Source organism: Bufo bufo, chromosome 10 (genome assembly GCF_905171765.1).
Source record: "Bufo bufo chromosome 10, aBufBuf1.1, whole genome shotgun sequence".
In the NCBI taxonomy this organism is placed as follows: Eukaryota; Metazoa; Chordata; class Amphibia; order Anura; family Bufonidae; genus Bufo; species Bufo bufo.
Window position 1 is genome coordinate 7,657,788 of NC_053398.1, and position 23,039 is coordinate 7,680,826.

Below are 23,039 nucleotides of genomic sequence, written 5' to 3' on the forward strand. Positions count from 1 at the left end.
ATAGACTGAAAAACTGCTGCACTATTAGTGCTCATCTATTATGTATAATATATATTCTGTAGTTTTATCACTTAAAGGGTTTCTGTCACCCCGCAAAACTCATTTTTTTTTTTTTGGATAGTTAGATTCCTCATAGTGCGATATAGGAGAATATAATGGTATTACTTACTTTCATGCGGCCGATTCTTTATAAAACGAACTTTTATAATATGTAAATCCGGTCTCTACCAGCAAGTAGGGCGTCTACTTGCTGGTAGCTGCTGCAGAAATCCGCCCCCTCGCCGTGTTGATTGACAGGGCCAGCCGTGATCTCCTCCTCCGGCCGGCCCTGTCAGTAATTCAAAAATCGCGCGCCTCGCGTCATTCGGCGCAGGCGCTCTGAGATGAGGAGGCTCGTCTCCTCAGCACTCCCTCAGTGCGCCTGCGCCGATGACGTCTTCTCTTTCGGTGATGTCATCGGCGCAGGCGCACTGAGGGAGTGCTGAGGATACGAGCCTCCTCATCTCAGAGCACCTGCGCCGAATGACGCGAGGCGCGCGATTTTTGAATTACTGACAGGGCCAGCCGGAGGAGGAGATGGTAGAGCCCTCATTTACATATTAAAAAAGTTCGTTTTATAAAGAATCGGCCGCATGAAAGTAAGTAAGAGCATTATATTCTCCTATATCGCACTATGAGGAATCTAACTATCCAAAAAAAAAAAAAAATGAGTTTTGGGGGGTGACAGAAACCCTTTAACCAGTTACATAATGTCATGACCAATGCAATGAAATGTTAGTATATGAGCAGTCATTCCTATAGAGACTCCCAGGAACTCTCCGTGGTACTGAAATGTTCAGCATTCTGTAGCATCCTAATATAATGGATGGAAAGGGGTACGACCTCTGGGACCCCAATCAAACCTCAGAATGAAGGGGCTGCAGATATACTTTAGTTCTTTGGTCCCTTAATTGTTTTTCCCTGCTGCTCAGGGAACTTGAGACGGTCCATTGACGCCGCAGAACAAATTTAGAAGTTGACGCCATTTAAAGTGATGGCAATATACCATGACTTCATCAGATGACATATCCCTTTTATTGTGTCTTCAGTAAGCTTTGAAGCTCCCCCTAGTGGTGGAGAGAATTTGAACCTCTAAATGTACAGTCAAGCCGAGCTTTGTATCTTGAAAAGTTTATGAATATTTGGAATTATGAACCTATAAATGAAAGGATAACATTACGACTGCTGCAGCCATAGTCCAGACCTGAACCCAGATGCCATATGGTTTGGGGGTGACCTGCCTCTACAGTGCCTGACACGAGCCTGGGCTTTAGTTCTCCTAACTCGATAGACGCAGCCGCGCTGTATGTGGGTTTCTTTGTATTTTCGCATAATGTCCTTTGTCCTTTCTCGCCGCTGATGTCTCTCTTTCAATAATTGCATACGGTGCAGAGCGTGGGATCCTGTGATACAATAAATCTCACATTCAGTAATAGTTTAAATCATATAACTTGTAACGGTTCAATTTCCAGCCCTTACAGCAGACGCAGGGCGCTTGATAAGATGCCAACAATGCAAATCAGCAGCGCCATTCATGATTTCTGCTGGCTCCAAGCTGCTCCTCATCGCACGTCGGAGCCCGGGCTGTAATTGCGGCATTGTCTGCCCGCTCACTAATCATATTCACTTGTTACAATAGATGGAATTGTTACAAAGTGAACACAATCATTAGTGATTATTAATTTTCATTATGTAACAGGAATGAAATTATAACTTGGCGCTGAATTCCTTCGCATGGCAGACTTCTTGGCATCCTTACGGCGATAGAGGCGGCGTCTGATCAAGGAGCAGGGGTAGAACATGCCGGGATTAACGAGACCGCAGGGTGCCGTGCTGAATCAGCGGTGACCGCGGCAGTTATTAGGGTGACTCCCTCGGTTCCTGTGTATTGCGATTAGTCCAGCGAAATAGGACATTGGAGGGGGAGAGAACAACTTTACCCACTGGGCAATAAAGGCCGCCTGTTAGCAGGGAATTCTCTGTTACTCCAGTCACAGCGCCTTGTAGCACGTAATACCGTTCACTAATACCGTTCACACTTGCATTGCCAATTTCCAGTATTGAGATCCGTCATAGGGTCTCAATACCGGAGAAAAACGCTTCCGTTTTGTCCCCATTCATTGACAATGGGGACAAAACGGAACTGAACTGAACAGAACAGTTGTGACCCCCAAGTTTTCGAAACCGTGACCTGATAATTGCCAGATTTCTTTCAACTGTCTGTTTTCAGGTTCCCTCGCTCAAGCCGCGATGCTGCCCCGCAGTCCCTGACTGTGCGACATGCGTCACAGCCAATGTCACTGTGTAGCTCAGCAGCGGCGTACGCTCCAAACCAGTGAACTCCTTCTGCTTTGGGACACAAATCAAGCACAATTTCTACAGATGCCACTAGGGGGAGCTGAGTGCAAAGACATGTTTGCAGCTTCCATTGACTTCAATGAGAACTGTATGAATTCCTATGCATTATGTGGTGGCTGCAGGCTTCCAGTTTCATCATGAAGGAAAGCAGAGGACATAGAACGGTATGGGGGGAGACTTATCAATGCATTGGTGACAGTTATCTGGAGTAAATACATTAAGAGATGCGGATGTTCAGATTAAGTGGCATTTTTATTTTCCGAAAAAGAAGCGAAGGAAGAGATCCTCATGTTGCTGGAAGTTTCAATGCATTGAAGTAATGAGTTTGGTTTTGCTTTGTTTCTCGTTTGCAATAAAATCCTCGCCATCGCCACGCTCCATCCCTCCTTCTACAGACAGTGGCATTGTGAGACAAGTAAATCCTTGGCGGATTCTCTTCCTTAACGGCACTGAAAACTAATGGTAATTTTTCCCCACAGCTGTTCTGTGTTTATTAAACAGGATTACACAAATGGGGCGCTACATCTGGCGCCGCCGGAAAACCGCTATTGGCATTGTGAAATAATGTAATGGAAGCCGTTTCCCTGCGTGACGGGGCACTTATCACTCTCTGTAATTACAGCATTTTTGATTGACAGGGAAACTACTAAATGAAAATGTATAAGTGCATTCATTATCTCAACCACTATGATATATACTCGTAAAGTGACTGTAAATATCTTTAGCGGATCTCTGCCGTAATAGAAAATACTATATCGCTGAACTTCACTGGGTTCTTATTATGGTGCTTATTCTAGAAATATCCTTAATATCAACGGCAAACCCTGGGTAAAAAGTCATGGAATGCTGCAAGTACAGTATCTCACAAAAGTAAGTGCACCCCTCACATTTTTGTAAATATTTTATTCTATCTCCTGGGACAACACTAAAGATCTGACCCTTTGATACAATGTAGAGTAGTCAGTGTGCGGCCTGTATAACGGTGAAAATTGGGCGTGTCCTCAAAATAACTCAACACACCGCCATCAATGTCTAAACCGCTGCCAACAAAAGTGAGCACACCCCTAAGTGAAAACAGCCAAATTGTGCCTAAAGTGTCACTATTTTATTAGTTTCCCAAAGAAAAAAAAAACACAATGTAGCAGCACTCTGCAAACCAAACAAAGCACAACAATGCCATAGTAATAGAAAATATTCTGGTGCTAATGCTACGCTTATTTTTTAAAATTGAGATTCTTGGCAAATACATTTTGTACAAAATTATTTGGGCCCGTCTGCCACACGTCAAGGCGATCTCTGTAAGACGGGAACCTAACAATAAATGCTACCTGTTATGTGCCATAACGACCAAGTATAAAGCTGTAGCCTGCCCTCCCTGCACTCACTGGAAGCCTTTTGGCACCAGGAGAGGTATAGAGTGGGCTCTGCATGCATGTTGGTACCTGCATCCCCTGAATTTAATGGAGGCCATTTTGGCACCAAAAATGATAAAAAGTAGCATGCATGTGGAACCTGCACTCCCTGAATTTTATGGTGTTCGTTATGGCACATAACAGGTAGCATTTAGTGTTAGGTTCCTGTCTTACAGAGATCGCTTTGACGCCGGTAGACGGGCCCAAATAATTTTGTACAAAATGTATTTGCCAAGAATCTAAATTTTACAAAATAAGCGTAGCATTAGCACCAGAATATTTTCTATAACTATGTTACTGTACACATTGTTGTGCTTTGTTTGGTTTGCAGAGTGCTGTTGCATTGTGTTTTTTTTCTTTGTGTTTCTGGCCATGGCGGCGCGCACCTGCGCATTGGGATGTGCTAACTGACCCCCTTTTTCTTTGCACCTTTAGTTTCCAGCACTGCCCTAACCCTCTTGGGCATGGCGGTCACTGGAGCTTCACAGGTTCCACTGGAATCCTCTTTCATCCTTGACTAGAGATGAGTGAATTTTTCAAAAGTTCGACTCGGCTGACTGGCCGAATGTTACAAAATTTTTTGATTTTTTTGTAAATAGTGGTTGCAATGACAGGACGCTGCGATAGCGCTGCCCCCCCCCCCCATCATTGTACCTCTCAGATGCCGCGTTCGTACATGATAGATTACGTCATCACGCCGGCCGACGTGATGACGTATGCCTGGATTTCGTTCTAGATCTTCAATCAAGATGGCGGCCCATCGCGAGCAAATGGAGGAGGAAAGAATTAATCTTTTAGTTTTTTATACTATTTCAGGTTAAATTGATTCACTTACACAAAGCACAGGGAAATTCGGCTTCGAGGCGAATCGAATTTATCCTGAAATTTGGAACGAATTCCACTTCATGGGATTCGATTCACTCATCTCTAATGACGACATCACGGAGCTGGTGGATGCTAGAGACCTTCCGCTCCTCCACCTTCTGTTTTAGGAGGCCCCACAGATAGGGTTTAGGCCTGAAGACATGTTTGGCCAGTCCAGCACCTTTACTCTCAGTTTCTTTATAAGGCAGTGGCCATCTTGGAGGTGTTTGGGGTGGTTATCATGTTGGAATACTGCCCTGCAGCCCAGTTTCTGAAGGGAGGGGATCGGTTCAGTATTACACAGGACATGTTGGCATTCATGGTTCCCTCGTAGCTCCCCACAGCCGGCAGCGCTCATGAAGCTGTTAGAGGACGGAGGGCTGGGTCCACAGGTACAGAGGGTGCACGATGCCGCGCAGACAACGGTTCTTACCCAGCAGTAAAGTTTACTGAACAGTAGTAATGGATAAGTGGCTAGGCATATATAAACAGGATAACAGAGCATAAATCAAACAGTAATGCTGCCTAACGCTAAACTAGCTATTGCGAAATTTTCCCCAACAGTCCATAAAGCAGCCTGGCTGCGCCTGAATGTTCCTGGGCGAGCTTTGTCTTTGGGGTGCACCCTTAAGTATTGCGCAATACTGTTTTTAATGCAACAAGGTGAAGTCTGTATCTTTCTTATATGTCCCCAAAGTGTCACTGGTACAGTACAACGAGGTGTGACACGGTAGAGCCGCACTTACAGTTCTTGGCAGTCTCTTGGTGCTTTTCCTTGATCCACTGGTTCACTACAGCAAGAACCGGACCGTCAGCCATGTGTTTCCTGGGGCCGACGCTTGGGGCTGGTGTCCGTCTCCCCTGTGAGCCGCAAATCCCTTTCCCAGCATTTTCAGAGACTGATTGCTCAGACCCCATACATAGTGACCCTGAAAGCAGTGACCCTCAAGGTGCTGCACCCACACATCTCTGAGGGGTTCCTTGCTCCACCAAACTGTACACAACGCCATAATCAGTACCTTTTTTCTCTATGATTTCTTTTATCTTCACATTTTGGGCCCTGCCCTCCCTCTTTTTATCCATTGTCCAGCTTTCTACTTTAGGTATTGTGTTTGTTCCTTTATCTATTTTATCTTTCAATATGGCAAGTTCACGTGTGCAGTCATCCAGGCATTCATACTTCAACAGCTTTTTCTTTGGATCAGTCTCTGTCTTAATCTCATCTCTTAACTTAGAAATTTGTCTTTCCAAATTAAATAAACTTTTCTTTGTCACAGTTGTACTCAATTCAGAAGCACTACACGTTTCAGTTGACTAACCAGCCACCATTTCCAGATTATCGCTTCCACCATCTCCATGCTGCAGGCCACACTCCAAGCTCTGGACTTTCCCAGGATCATCAGCCCAGCTCCCCTCCCCTCCACCTGGGTCAGAAGCCATGACCCCTCCCTGCAGGGAGCTCAACAGCACACGTCTATCCTCTCCTATCTACAAGAATATAACTACTATAATACTGCCTCTATGTACAAGAATATAACTACTATAATACTGCCTCCTATGTACAAGAATATAACTACTATAATACTGCTCCTATGTACAAGAATATAACTACTATAATACTGCTCCTATGTACAAGAATATAACTACTATAATACTGCTCCTATGTACAAGAATATAACTACTATAATACTGCCTCCTATGTACAAGAATATAACTACTATAATACTGCTCCTATGTACAAGAATATAACTACTATAATACTGCTCCTATGTACAAGAATATAACTACTATAATACTGCTCCTATGTACAAGAATATAACTACTATAATACTGCCTCCTATGTACAAGAATATAACTACTATAATACTGCTCCTATGTACAAGAATATAACTACTATAATACTGCCCCCTATGTACAAGAATATAACTACTATAATACTGCTCCTATGTACAAGAATATAACTACTATAATACTGCTCCTATGTACAAGAATATAACTACTACAATACTGCTCCTATGTACAAGAATATAACTACTATAATACTGCCTCCTATGTACAAGAATATAACTACTATAATACTGCTCCTATGTACAAGAATATAACTACTATAATACTGTCTCCTATGTACAAGAATATAACTACTATAATACTGCCTCCTATGTACAAGAATATAACTACTATAATACTGCCTCCTATGTACAGGAATATAATTACTATAATACTGCCTCCTATGTACAAGAATATAACTACTATAATACTGCTCCTATGTACAAGAATATAACTACTATAATACTGCTCCTATGTACAAGAATATAACTACTATAATACTGCTCCTATGTACAAGAATATAACTACTATAATACTGCTCCTATGTACAAGAATATAACTACTATAATACTGCTCCTATGTACAAGAATATAACTACTATAATACTGCTCCTATGTACAAGAATATAACTACTATAATACTGCTCCTATGTACAAGAATATAACTACTATAATACTGCCTCCTATGTACAAGAATATAACTACTATAATACTGCTCCTATGTACAAGAATATAACTACTATAATACTGTCTCCTATGTACAAGAATATAACTACTATAATACTGCCTCCTATGTACAAGAGTATAACTACTATAATACTGCTCCTATGTACAAGAATATAACTACTATAATACTGCCTCCTATGTACAGGAATATAATTACTATAATACTGCCTCCTATGTACAAGAATATAACTACTATAATATTGCTCCTATGTACAAGAATATAACTACTATAATACTGCCTTCTATGTACAAGACTATAACTACTATAATACTGCTCCTATGTACAAGAATATAACTACTATAATACTGCTCCTATGTACAAGAATATAACTACTATAATACTGCTCCTATGTACAAGAATATAACTACTATAATACTGCCTCCTATGTACAAGAATATAACTACTATAATACTGCTCCTATGTACAAGAATATAACTACTATAATACTGCCTTCTATGTACAAGACTATAACTACTATAATACTGCTCCTATGTACAAGAATATAACTACTATAATACTGCTCCTATGTACAGGAATATAACTACTATAATACTGCTCCTATGTACAAGAATATAACTACTATAATACTGCCTCCTATGTACAAGAATATAACTACTATAATACTGCCTCCTATGTACAAGAATATAACTACTATAATACTGCTCCTATGTACAAGAATATAACTACTATAATACTGTCTCCTATGTACAAGAATATAACTACTATAATACTGCCTCCTATGTACAAGAATATAACTGCTATAATACTGCCTCCTATGTACAAGAATATAACTACTATAATACTTCTCCTATGTACAAGACTATAACTACTATAATACTTCTCCTATGTACAAGACTATAACTACTATAATACTGCCTCCTATGTACAAGAATATAACTACTATAATACTGCTCCTATATACAGGAATATAACCGCTATAATACTGCTCCTATGTACAGAAATAAACTTTGAAATAGCTATTTAAAACATAATATGCACATGAAGCTAAGCACTTTGAAGAATATAATAAGTTTGTGCGCGGTGTGTAGACTTGTCTCGCTGGGTGATGGGCTCAGTATGACGGGATTGATTTGCAGCTTCATTTCAGCAGAGTGGCCGTTTCATTGTGTTTTCTAAATGATCTCTCATTTCTCGCATCCAATACAAGATAAATCTTCCTCTCATCTTTATGTCTCACAGGATAATTTAAGAATAATAATCTGGGAACATTTTGTTAGGATGGGAGGTTAGCGGCGAGCGTACGACTATTCATTTTCTCCATGAATTTAGCGGCTGGCGGTATTACTGTTTAATTGACCCTTTGACATTCATTTTATTGCTACTTCATGTCGGTAGGAATTTTGAACGCATGGTGCACTTATATATACTCACATTATAGTTTTACATTACAGCCAGAAATTCATGCAGAACAGAAATTCCTTTGGAGCAAAGTGCTGTCACTAATCTGGGGAAATTATGGCGTCCATCACCCTAAACGCGGGCAGAGCAACACGTTACATCAGGCAACTTTATGAGATAAAAGTTAGGCTTCCCGATGACAAGGTGCGGCTATGCAGCCTTAGGAGTGTTTGTACCAGACTAGAGCAACATGGCTGGTTTCTTCTATAAACAGCACCACCATTTTCCACAGGTTATCTGTGGTATTGCAGCTCTGCCACATTCACTTCAGTTAAGCCAATCTGCAATACCAGCCACATTTTACTGCTGATCTGTGAGACGGTACAGTACAGAGGGGGAGATATTGAGCTTCTGCCGTCTCTGTTAATAGCACTGGAAGGATAGGTGAGGCTGCAGGTAGAATGTGCGTAGGCAGAAGGATGAGAGTGGTGGTTTTGGCCTTGAAGGTGGTAGTAGTAATCACGGTTTACAATGACAGTCCTGGCTCTGACGCCCCCCGGGCTGTGCACAGTGAGAGGAGGACGCTCCCTGGTATTAGGTGGTAGTTGGGGTGCCCTTGATAGAGGATGTTTGGCTGGGTCCAGGCAGGAGAGCGGATGCAGGGGGACGGTGGGTGGTGAAGACAATGACCAGGCCCATTAATTGCAATCAATAAAGTCTTTCCTTACTGAGTTGATGATAGGAGCAGTAGTACATGTAGCAGCAAAAGGCACAGATCCCAGGTACATTACAATCCTTTCTCAGTAACAGTGTAGTAACAATGATGGTAGTTATCGTATTGCTTTGCTTTCTCCCTCTCTCTAAGTAACTCTTTACAGTCTTTCAGCAGAACCACAGGCAAGCAATGAGATTCTTATAAAGGGCTGTTTCACACGAGCAGATGCCGTGCGTGTCATCCGCAGCGTGAATGAGAGCCAAGCCGCGGTATGGACTGCAGAGACACGGAGCAGTAACACGATTGATGATGTTCTTTGCCTCTCTGTGATCTTTTTACTACAAAACCACGGTGACCACTTTATCTCACTGTGATTTTGTAGTAAAAAGATCACAGAGAGGCACAGAGCATTATCAGTCATGTTACTGCTCCGTGTCTCTGCTGTCCAGAGCGGGGCTCGGCTCTCATTCACGCTGCGGATGACACGCACGGCATCCGCTCATGTGAAACAGCCCTAACTTCTTGGGTCTTTAACCATGGCGCCCATTCTGAGCTGGTGCCATAGCTGCAGGGTGGCAATGTCTGCGTGTCACGGTCCCTCCAGTGACAGAGGTTAGAAGATCTGAGAGACTGGCTGCACGTTAGGTCATCTGACAGCCTATCTGTTTTCACTTGTTGCAATGTTGTTGTTAGTAATGACCACACCTCTTGTCTCAGGTGCAGCTTGTGGTCATTACTGCTCCTCTATTTAGTCTGGACTCACACTTCATACCATGCGGTTGATATTCTCTGCCTGGAGTTGGAAGAGCTGGTGTGTGGTCCTCATCTGAGTTCCTGCTCATCCATTTTCTATTGAAGATAAGTGCACTTCTCTTGGTATTTTGTTGTTCCCATTTGCTCGTTGTTTACTAGGCCTCAGGGAGACGCTGGGACACTGGGAAGGAACCAATAGTCTCAGACCCTATCACTAATCTTAGGGCTTTTCAGGATTACTAGGGCCTAGGTTTCCAGTGTATGAATATTTCCACCTTCAGGGTCTATTCATACTGACAGGAGTCAGGGCTAGGTTTAGGGTTTCCGTAGGTGGTCACCATTTCCCTTTCCTTAGCCTTGATGCCTAGTTCCTGGTCATTTTCCTTCTGGTGTCTCTCCCCTCCCCCTACACTGTGACACTTCGATCAGCAATAACGCCGATCACAGACATTTAACCATTCAGGTGCCATGGTTCATTGTGACTACCACAACGGAGAGGTCTTTTCCCGAGAGCACTGCATTCCTGGGGCCCGAACGTCTCCCCTGTGCCAAGATGGAGGGAGGCATTTGGTTGTCATGGCAGCCTCGGACCTTCTGAGTGCACAGGGGCCTGCCATAGCAATGTTCCTATGAAGCCCTGCCTGAGTCTCCCATAGGCTGCAATAGTACTTAATTGCAGTCTATGGTAGAAGCAATCTTAAGATCGCATTTCAAAGTCCCCTGGGGCGACATAAGAAAAAAAGTTTTTAAAAATATAATCATTCGAATCACACCTCTTACCTCATATTAAACATAAAAATAAATCCACAATAGAAAATTAACATCATACTATAAAAAAGAAAATACTATAAAAATATAAACATATTTATTCTGTATGATGAACACAATAGTGGGGGGGGGGGGGGGGAATATAAATGGCCAATTCACCATTATTTTGTCTTTTCAACTCTCCCCAAAAAAGTTATCAAAAAGTAATACATATTTTACTCTGGGACCCGCACCTATCAGACAATGGGGGCATATCCGAGCAATATGCCCCCATTGTCTGAGATGGGAAAACCCCTTTAAAGGCTGTGTACACCTTTGGGGGCAATTTTTTTTATTATTATTGCATTGTACTTATTTTGAGCTAAAAATATTTATTTTTAATTGGTCTTTATTAAAAATATTTGTACAGAGCTGACATGCTGTAGTAGCACCCTTTGGATTTCAGATCTATTGCAGTACATTATATAGCGGTTGTGCTTGGTATCAGAGCTCAGCCCCATTCACTTCTATTAGCCCCTTTAATCTCTGGATACATTGTTTCAGAATGTAGCAGACATTTGTCTTCATAGATTCTCCTCCATTTATCTAGGACGTCTCCAATACACTCAGAATATACTGGGAAAAGTACATTATCCCATATAGAATGCCTCATCCATCAGTGTCTGCACCATAACCATATTTATTTCCAGTCCTACAAGTGCTTTCTGGGAAATGTATCTGCATTATGTCGCTCTTTAGCTGGTGGTAAGTTATTACTCGCGTCTCGGTGGTGCACATTATGTACAGAGATTCGGGGCTGAAATAATGTAAATTAATATCAGCAGATCCTGATTTTCATGATTCTTTCTCATAAGAGATTCCGGGAAATAAATGGGGATATGAGAAGGAATTCTCCAAGTGGAAAGTGAATCTTACAATGCAGGGATATAGCGTCACCTGCGCAGCTCCACGTAAAGGGGGTGTCTACTGTGGTTAACCCTTACTTCTCTGCTGGAACCAACTGATATTACTCAGGGAATCCAATGTTTGTATCCCCTGCAGCGTCTGAACGGAGCTTTATATGTATCCCATTAAAACAATGTGCACTCCATTGCGTTCATGGAGGCACCAGGCCAGTCCTCTGCAGGTTCCAATCAGGAGACCCCAGTCATTATCCAAAAATGTTCTAATAGGACATTTTACAAAGGATTGTCTTAACCAGGCAGCCCGCCTTTCTATGTGCAGTATTAGGGTATTTGAACGTCATGTTTACAACCCATGAGCCAGAACCAGCTCTAATGGACTCAGCCTGTCATGGATATTACATGGATGTCATGGGATTGCCTGGGGTCAGCCCAGGAAGCCAGACCCATGGTGATCAGTTTATTGCCGAACCAACTCCAGTATTAAGGAAGATTAGACAACCCCTTTATCTTGTCTCTGGCAGCATTCACCCTGTGGCCCCTGCAGTTGGCGGAGGCTGGCGCAATGCAGTGATGTCATCATGCGTACTGTGCTGATCCACTGACAGCGCAGGATGGAGCAGACCTGCACTGAGCTATTGGTGTTGGGATTATGACTAGGTGAGTATTCACTTTGTAGGCACCAAGGGGCATTCCTACTGTGATGGGACGCTTAGGGGGCATCTCTATCATGAGGGGCACTAAGGAATCATAATCAGTGCCTGGGGGCATGTCATGGAACCCGCCGTGACCTGGGCTCCTGGAGGGAGCTGATGGCCAGCCTCCTTCCTAGCGACTACGGACCTAGGAATTTGGAGACCCCCCTTGTTTGGGATGGATGTTGTGGTGGAGCCTGGCCCTACAGCCATCCAATTTCCCAATTCAACACAGGCTCTGGAAACCCAAGGCCAATGACCATGGACTTTCTCGGCAAACGGAACTGAAGAGGGTGACTGTACCCTCATGGACATCCCCAAGTGGACCCGTAGAGGGTCTCACCAGGTCTGCCATCCTTTAACTTGGGGGAGCTATGTGACGACATGGTCATCAGTTTGAGTTAAATGTGTCTTGGTGTTGGATATGTGTAATTATGTTATACTGTGTAACTTGTTATCAAAAGACTGTCAGCACTTCTCCCATTGTTCTCTGAAAGAGCTCAGGACAATGACATTTTGGCCAGGCTCCTGCTAGGGCTGTCTGGAGCTATTTTAGCGGGTGGACCCCTGTGGTGTGGTGCAGACAGAATGTCTGGGGAGGGGAAGGGGGATGTGATGGGATTACAGTCTCATCTGTTCGCTTTCTGTATATAAGTTTCTGCAGTTGCTCAATAAGGCAGACTTTATTTCACCTACACTGAGTCTCGACCAGTGACTGGGGAAACTTGGAGCTAAAGACCGGCGGTTTGCAATATCTCCTAAACAAGAAAGAATACAGAGGCGGACATACTCATCCTGAGTACTGGGGGTCCGTCACAGGGCATTTAGGAGGTAATAAAGGGTATCACTATTGTGTGCGGAGCACAAACTGGGCATTCTTAATGTGTGGGGGCACTAAGAGGGCATTGCTACTTTGAGGGGATTTTAAGGGGGCATCACTACTGTGAGGGGGTATTAAGGGTCATCAATACTGTGAGGGGGTATTAAGGGTCATCAGTACTGTGAGGGGGTATTAAGGGTCATCAATACTATGAGGGGGTATTAAGGGTCATCAGTACTGTGAGGGGGTATTAAGGGTCATCAGTACTGTGAGGGGGTATTAAGGGTCATCAGTACTGGGAGGGGGTATTAAGGGTCATAAATACTGTGAGGGGGTATTAAGGGTCATCAATACTGGGAGGGGGTATTAAGGGTCATCAATACTGGGAGGGGGTATTAAGGGTCATCAATACTGGGAGGGGGTATTAAGGGTCATCAATACTGGGAGGGGGTATTAAGGGTCATCAATACTGGGAGGGGGTATTAAGGGTCATCAATACTGGGAGGGGGTATTAACCCCTTAAGGACATAGGACGTACCGGTACGCCCTATTTCCCGAGTCCTTAAGGACACAGGACGTACCGGTACGTCCTGACTTAAAATCGGAATTCCGGCGCCGCGGGGGTTAATCGGAACGGGATGCCGGCTGAAATCATTCAGCCGGCATCCCGTAACAATGCAAGGGGGGGTCATTTGACCCCCCCATACCGGCGATCGCAGCAAACCGCAGGTCAATTCAGACCTGCGGTTTGCTGCGCTTTTTGCAGTTTCTGATCCCCGCGGGCCCTGACCGCGGGGATCAGAAACTTGAGAGTGCATAAAATCAATATTTTTCACCCCCCCTGCACCCCTGCACGATTTGATGCCAGTGGGTGGTGCAGGGGGGGGTGTCGCAGGCGGTGGGGGCGTTGCGGGAGGCGGGCGGTGCGGCAGGCGGGATCGCGATCGCCCTCGCGCCCCCCCCCATGAACGATCGTTGGCTTCTAGTGGTTATACCAGGGTGCCAGCACATTGCTGGCACCCTGGTATAAACGGCTGACATCTGTGCAGATGTCAGCCGTTTAACCCTTTCCATACCGCGGTCCGTACGGACCGCTGTATGGAAAAAGTTAACTGTCATCGGTCAGGGAGCTCCCTCCCTCTCCATCGGGGGGCTGCTGTGCCTTTGCAGCCCCCCGATGGAGAGGGAGAGAGCCCCCAGAGAGCCCCCCTCAGCCCTGTGCTTACCCTTCCCCGTCTGCGAAGTTGTGGCAGACGGGGAAGGTTCCCATGGCAACAGGACGCCTGCTCAGGCGTCCTGCTGTCCATGGTGCTGAACAGATCTATGCTAAAAGCAGAGATCTGTTCAGACAAAGTGTAAGTAAAATACAGTGCAGAGCCCTATATATGGTTCTGTACTGTATTATACAGACATCAGACCCACTGGATCTTCAAGAACCAAGTGGGTCTGGGTCAATAAAATGTAAAAAAAAGTGAAAAAAGTTAAGATAAAAAAAAAAAAACATTTATCACTGAATAAAAATTAAAAAAATAAAATAAAGTACACATATTAGGTATCGTCGCGTCCGTAACGACCTGATCTATAAAACGGTCATGTTACTTTCCCCGCATGGTGAACGCCATAAAAATAAAAAAATAAAAACTATGAGAAAATTGAAATTTTGCCAACCTTAATTCCAAAAAAAGGTAATAAAAGTGATCAAAAAAGTCGCATGTACGCCAAAATAGTACTAATCAAACCGTCATCTCATCCCGCAAAAAATGAGACCCTACTCAAGATAATCGCCCAAAAACTGAAAAAACTATGGCTCTTAGACTATGGAAACACTAAAACATGATTTTTTTTGTTTCAAAAATGAAATCATTGTGTAAAACTTACATAAATAAAAATAAAGTATACATATTAGGTATCGCCGCGTCCGTATCGACCGGCTCTATAAAAATATCACATGACCTAACCCCTCAGATGACCACCGTAAAAAAAAACGGTGTAAAAAAAGCTATTTTTTGCCATCTTACGTCACAAAAAGTGTAATAGCAAGCGATCAAAAAGTCATATGCACCCCAAAATAGTGCCAATCAAACCGTCATCTCATCCCGCAAAAAATTAGACCCTACTCAAGATAATCGCCCAAAAACTGAAAAAACTATGGCTCTTAGACTATGGAGACACTAAAACATTTTTTTGGTTTTAAAAATGAAGTTATTGTATAAAACTTACATAAATAAAAAAAATTGTATACATATTAGGTATCGCCGCGTCCGTGACAACCTGCTCTATAAAATTACCACATGATCTAACCTGTCAGATGAATGTTGTAAATAACAAAAAAAAAAACGTGCCAAAAAAGCTATTTCTTGTTACCTTGCCGCACAAAAAGTGTAATATAGAGCAACCAAAAATCATATGTACCCTAAACTAGTACCAACAAAACTGCCACCCTATCCCTTAGTTTCTAAAATGGGGTCACTGTTTTGGAGTTTCTACTCTAGGGGTGCATCAGGGGGGCTTCAAATGGGACATGGTGTAAAAAAAAACAGTCCAGCAAAACCTGCCTTCCAAAAACCGTATGGCATTCCTTTCCTTCTGCGCCCTGCCGTGTGCCCGTACAGCTGTTTACGACCACATATGGGGTGTTTCTGTAAACTACAGAATCAGGGCCATAAATATTGAGTTTTGTTTGGCTGTTAACCCTTGCTTTGTAACTGGAAAAAAAATATTAAAATGGAAAATCTGCCAAAAATGTGAAATTTTGAAATTGTGTCTCTATTTTCCATTAAATCTTGTGCAACACCTAAAGGGTTAACAAAGTTTGTAAAATCAGTTTTGAATACCTTGAGGGGTGTAGCTTCTTAGATGGGGTCACTTTTATGGAGTTTCTACTCTAGGGGTGCATCAGGGGGGCTTCAATTGGGACATGGTGTCAAAAAAACAGTCCAGCAAAACCTGCCTTCCAAAAACCAAACGGCGCACCTTTCTCTCTACGCCCCACTGTGTGGCCGTACAGTAGTTTACGGCCACATATGGGGTGTTTCTGTGAACAGCAGAGTCAGGGCAATAAAGATACAGTCTTGTTTGGCTGTTAACCCTTGCTTTGTTAGTGGAAAAAATCGGTTAAAATTGAAAATTAGGCAAAAAAATGAAATTCTCAAATTTCATCTCCATTTGCCAATAACTCTTGTGCAACACCTAAAGGGTTAACAACGTATGTAAAATCAGTTTTGAATACCTTGAGGGGTGTAGTTTCTTAGATGGGGTCACTTTTAGGGAGTTTCTCCTCTAGGGGTGCATCAGGGGGCTTCAAATGGGACATGGTGTAAATAAACCAGTCCATAAAAATCAGCCTTCCAAAAACCATACGGCGCACCTTTCACTCTACGCCCTACTGTGTGCCCGTACAGTAGTTTACGGCCACATATTGGGTGTTTCTGTAAACGGCAGAGTCAGGGCAATAAAGATACAGTCTTGTTTGGCTGTTAACCCTTGCTTTGTTAGTGGAAAAAATGGGTTAAAATGAAAAATTAGACAAAAAAATGAAATTCTCAAATTTCCTCCCCATTTGCCAATAACTCTTGTGCAACACCTAAAGGGTTAACAATGTATGCAAAATCAGTTTTGAATACCTTGAGGGGTGTAGTTTCTTAGATGGGGTCATTTTTGGGTGGTTTCTATTATGTAAGCCTCGCAAAGTGACTTCAGACCTGAACTGGTCCCTAAAAATTGAGTTTTTGTAAATTTCTGAAAAATTTCAAGATTTGCTTCTAAACTTCTAAGCCTTATAACTTCCCCAAAAAATAAAATATCATTCCCAAAACAATTCAAACATGAAGTAGACATATGGGGAATGTAAAGTCATCACAATTGTTTGGGGTATTACTATGTATTACAGAAGTAGAGAAACTGAAACTTTGAAATTTGCAAATTTTTCCAAATTTTTGGTAAATTAGGTATTTTTTTGTGCAAAAAAAATATTTTTTTTGACTTCATTTTACCAGTGTCATGAAGTACAATATGTGACGAAAAAACAATCTCAGAATGGCCTGGATAAGTCAAAGCGTTTTAAAGTTATTAGCACTTAAAGTGACACTGGTCAGATTTCCAAAAAATGGCCTGGTCCTTAAGGTGAAAATGAGCCCGGTCCTTAAGGGGTTAAGGGTCATCAATACTGTGAGGGGATATTAAGGGTCATCAATACTGTGAGGGGGTATTAAGGGTCATCAATACTGTGAGGGGGTATTAAGGGTCATCAATACTGGGAGGGGGTATTAAGGGTCATCAATACTGTGAGGGGGTATTAAGGGTCATCAATACTGGGAGGGGATATTAAGGGTCATCAATACTGTGAGGGGGTATTAAGGGTCATCAATACTGTGAGGGGGTATTAAGCGTCATCAATACTGTGAGGGGGTATTAAGGGTCATCAATACTGTGAGGGGGTATTAAGCGTCATCAATACTGTGAGGGGGTATTAAGGGTCATCAATACTGTGAGGGGGTATTAAGGGTCATCAATACTGGGAGGGGGTATTAAGGGTCATCAATACTGTGAGGGGGTATTAAGGGTCATCAATACTGTGAGGGGGTATTAAGGGTCATCAATACTGGGAGGGGATATTAAGGGTCATTAAAACTGTGAGGGGGTATTAAGGGTCATCAATACTGTGAGGGGGTATTAAGGGTCATCAATACTGTGAGGGGGTATTAAGGGTCATCAATACTGGGAGGGGATATTAAGGGTCATCAATACTGTGAGGGGGTATTAAGGGTCATCAATACTGTGAGGGGGTATTAAGCGTCATCAATACTGTGAGGGGGTATTAAGGGTCATCAATACTGTGAGGGGGTATTAAGCGTCATCAATACTGTGAGGGGGTATTAAGGGTCATCAATACTGTGAGGGGGTATTAAGGGTCATCAATACTGGGAGGGGGTATTAAGGGTCATCAATACTGGGAGGGGGTATTAAGGAAAATTCTTACTGTGTGTGGAGAGGCACATAGGGGTAACCTTACTTTGAGGGGGGTGCTAAGGGTATTATAACTTTGTGAGGAAGGTTTGGCTTGGTGCTATGGAAGGAGCAGTATGATAATGTGCACTGTTACTGTGCAGGGGCAGAAAAGGGACTCAGAATTGGGCAGTTAGAGGTGTGGCTTAAAGTTAAATAATTGGCCCCTGGGTGCCATGACACAAGATTTTTCCCTCTTTACATTTCTTTCTAAGTTGGGCAGTGGGTTTTACGACAAGCTGTAAAGTGAGATGCCTTTATTGTGCCAGAGAATTGGGAATGGCCTGTTTGACCACTAGGTGGCAGCCTCCGGGAAAACAGCAATTTTATATCATACAGGTTTACATGAGTTAACCCCACTAATAACCCTTCACTTAGAATTTTTCTTTAGATTTTCCCCTTTTTTCCCTCCTTCATTTCTGGCACATCTATCACCACAGCAAACAAGTGAAGATCGCAAAATGCCGGATGATTGATTTTCATATATTCAGAGTGGGCAGCGGCATCCGTAGTGCTGCTCCAGCCTTCAGATACGGAACCCAGGGCTTTCATCTGCATCCTTGCTTGGGAAATGATCAAACCCCTCGTTATGAAGAGCCGCTTTCCGTAGATAAAAGCTTTCGTGTTGTGAACATGCAGAATAAGCAGTCTGACCCTATAGCCTGATCCTTAAAGGAACTGATGGCAGCGGTGCGGCGCGCCTACAGGATTATGGCAGCCAGCGCGTCACACTGATAAGTGCTAATCCTGCTATTCTCATCCAGGAGTGTGTGCCGCTCCCTCCTGCCAGTAATGTTATTTAGGGTTTTATTATAGCACCCCCCCCCCCCCCCCCCCCCCCTTCCATCAGTGAGATATTTGACATTCAGCATCTATACATTAGGATTATGTTCCAGATACGGCATATTGCTTATTCTTCTCAGGCCTATGAATTATTCATCAGGGGACGACGCGTAGACTTCATGACTTGTGTTTGGAGGACACAGAGGTGCGGATAGAAGGCTTGGGAATTAGGGGTTACTAAAGGAGCTACTGACGATGGCCCCCGGTATGTGGCCCCCAGCTGAAGATACTTAATGCACCTATAAGACCAGATACGTTAAGCCCCTAAATGGGTTGTCCAGTAGGCGTAGCCTACCCTCATCATTACCTGCACCTCCACCATCAGCTATTCTGCAGCAGCTCCAGTGCTGGGACTACAACTCCCTCCATTGTGCAGTGGACAGAGCTGATTACTGCCCCCAGTCACCTCCATCCACAATGGTGCAGGAGCTGCTGCAAAACAGCTGATCGGGGGTGCAAGGTATCAAACCCCTGCTGATTTTTACTTGATTTTTAAAAATTCTTAAAACATTATTTTTTTAAATCTTTTTTGAAGTCCCAGTAAGGGCCTTGAACCTGCAATCCTCAGTGTGTTGGGTCAGTTGCAGTAAAGCTTACTTGATGCCTATGTTTCCATACCTGCCAGACCTTGGAGACCATTGCTAGGCCCTTAGCTACCATAGCAAGCCCTTGGTACCCCACAATGGCACTTCCGGGGGGGCTGATTAGCTGTGAGAGGGAGCACACCCATTTTCTTTAACCACTTAGATGCTACAGTCAGCATACAACATCCGAACTACATCGGCCAAGAGCAGACATAATAACATACCAGGTTCACCAACCACCAGGTGGCGCTATAGTTAGGGGTCCAGAAACTCTGGTGTGGCGAAACCGACCTTGCCACTGGGTTTTGGAGAGGACTGGCTGCTGGCCTCTTGCCCCAGGATTATGGGCCATATACTAACTTTTAAACCCCTGAACCGATTCAAGTGAATTTTGGATAGGTTTGTCCCCAAGTTATACTGTTTAAATTGATGTTAGATATATGTATGGCCAATGTAAACTCACAAAGTTGGAACAATTTATAATAAGTGTAACTTGTCAGCTTGGGAGGAAAATGCTGGGTGTGTTTCTATTGTGCCATTGTCCCATTGTGTGTTTAAATGGTGATGTCTGTTCTGTTGTCCTCACATGTGTATTGGCGATCTCCCTTTGTCCTCAGAGATAATTGGATTGCTCTTCAGGTTGTCTGGACAGAGAGGAGGAAACCATGATGCATTGTGGGGATATGTTGTCCTATGTCACAGTCTTCATTCTGGTCCTCTGGGGGCGTGAACGATTGGTTGCTGTTGTATCATTGTATGTGTTGTAAGTTACTGATTGGTTATATTTCAAACCCCTGTGGGCAGTACTATGTTTGTGGTTTATGAATAAAAGAGGCTGTACGTGAAGTACAGTCAGACCACTGCTTGACCCTCAACACGGAGCCTTGTCTCGTTATTGGGGGGATTCACTGTATGCTGTTAGAGGACCGATTGCCAGGATTGTATGCTTTTCCTGTTCGTCTGCTAGCAGCTATTCGTGAGGTTCCAGTTTGGAGTGCTACTTTGTATCCAGTTCGGTCGTTTGGTGTTCTGCAGTAGCTGTGCCTGTCTCTCAGAAAGGGGCTTATCGCCTAAAGGGATTTTAACCCCTTGTCTGCTGAAACGGTCCGTTACATCTGGTCATGGAGGTTTAAAGTGCCCCGGTCTCGTTACAGTCCATGCCTCCATTGTCTCCAGACTAGGATTGTGCTCCTCACATTGTAGCTTTGAAATCTGTCAGTGAACGGCTTCATTTGACGTTTTTCCAATTAATTTCTATGACACTTCTTGCGCAGTCTGTGCCGGGTTTGAGGGACGTGTATTGTGATGCACTCATCAGGTGCTCATTATCTCCTTGCAATCGAGGGACGACCTCGCGCTCCCTCCTTACGTGACCTCGGTGAGGTGTATTATTAACCTTGCTGTACATACAGATCTATATACATATCCAGGGCTTAATTTGAAAGCGCCGGCCATGGAAAGCACAATGCAAAATTCTGAGCGTGTAAATATTCTTTGACATTATTCCTTGTGAATCACACAGCTGATGATCGCACTGAGTGGCGTCCCGCGTGGCTTCTTATCAGCGGGGGGCTCTGCTGTTTCATTGCCCTGCTGTGAACTAATGTTCCATCTCTGGTTCCAGAAAGCCATTTGTCAAAGGAAGCCATGAAAGCTCCACAGAATAATTTAAATGGGGTGCCGCCCCCCCTTTTGAGCGCTTCCCTTGATCAGCCAGACCACTCATCGCTCTCCCCATAAAAAGGAACCCTAATACCTGTAACACAATTTGGGCTGTAGAACCCCTAAGGGTATGTTCACACACAGCTCCATTCGTGTGAATGCGGATGTTTCTGCAGCAGGTGCATGGATTTCTGCAGGCTTGAGATGTTTGGGATAGTTGGGCAACAAATCTGCCATTTATGAACTTATTCTAAAGATCAGATAAAGCAATGGTGTAGTTATAGGAGGGGTATAGAGATAACGGTCACATCTGCCATAGAAGAGACACTAGCATTGTAAATGGGGGCCCTAAAACTTCTAATTCCTTGGACTCTCAAGAAGGGATATCACCAAATCTTTGTACCTATCGGCTAATTCCCTTGTTCTTTTTGGCACAAACAAGTTGAGTATTCTTGTTTATGATGGTTCACGGTGGAGAGGTGTCGAATGAGCTTTGACCAAACCACTATGAAATATATATGACCATCTCAGAAAAAAGGAAGAAAGAAAAATTCACAGTGGTTGGGCTTGTGTGAAGTTGGAAGCCATTGCTGGAAGTGATAATCACAGCGTCCATGGACTCCACGGTAATGGCGCCTAGCTCCTACTCTTGTTGCATGGCGAACATGCCATAAAGTATGAGCAGTACACATTGAGGTCTCTGTGGAGGGCCCAGCCTTCACTGCAGTTCCTGGATGTCATCAGTGAGGGCTGGGTCCTCCACAGAGACCAGGACAGAGGAGAGGTGCTCTCAAATGGTTGCTGCCAGTAGAACAGAGACTTATTAAAACAAATTCCAGTGACAAATTTTCTTTAAGGCCCTTGTCCTTAAAAGATACATCATCAACGGCAACCAGCTGCGATACGTCCAGCTAATGCCGGATTCCATTCCTTCTCCAGGAAACTCATTCTGTTGCCACCTAGACGCTTCTGTATTCAACAAGATACATTTTAATTGTGATCAGGAGATGCTGAAACATGAGTCCTCAGTCAAAGTCACCATCGTGATGGAATGATGATTGGTTCATTCTCCACATCAAGGGACAATGGCGAGAAATATCACCCTTCCTTAGAATCTTGTAGGTCTATTTCTCTTCAAGGCATCTTTTATTTTTCCTCTTGTTATGCTTTTTTGTTCAAAGCGACACCATGTAAATTCAGATTTTCCTGATGATTCCCCTGAAATGCTCGTTAACTGAAAAAGGTGTAATTATCATTGATTATGAAGCACTAAAAACGAAGAAATCGAGGTGAAAAGTAGATGCTGATTGCTAAATACTAACATGGTGATTTCATGCATAGTTGACATTATTCATGAATATACAAAATCGCTAAGCATTCACCACAACACTTGTTTGTGCTTGAGACAGGACACATTTGTCTGCTGGGGAGAAATGACTTGTTTGTACAGAGGGAGGAACTGGAGAAAGTTTGGAAACATCAAACTTAAGAACTTGTTTTAAAAGAAGAGTCAACCATAGGGTTGTATAGTAGATATGGCTGACCATGCTGAAATTTGTACTCTGAAAAAGGTTGAAGCTCTTGAGATACCACAGGTATGAAGGTCACTTGGAACGTTGTAGAGAAAGCTCCAGGTATTGCAGATTTTTAGGAGCAATCTCATAATATGGTCTTGTATTGGTTGGAGAAAGAGGAACTGAAGAAAGTT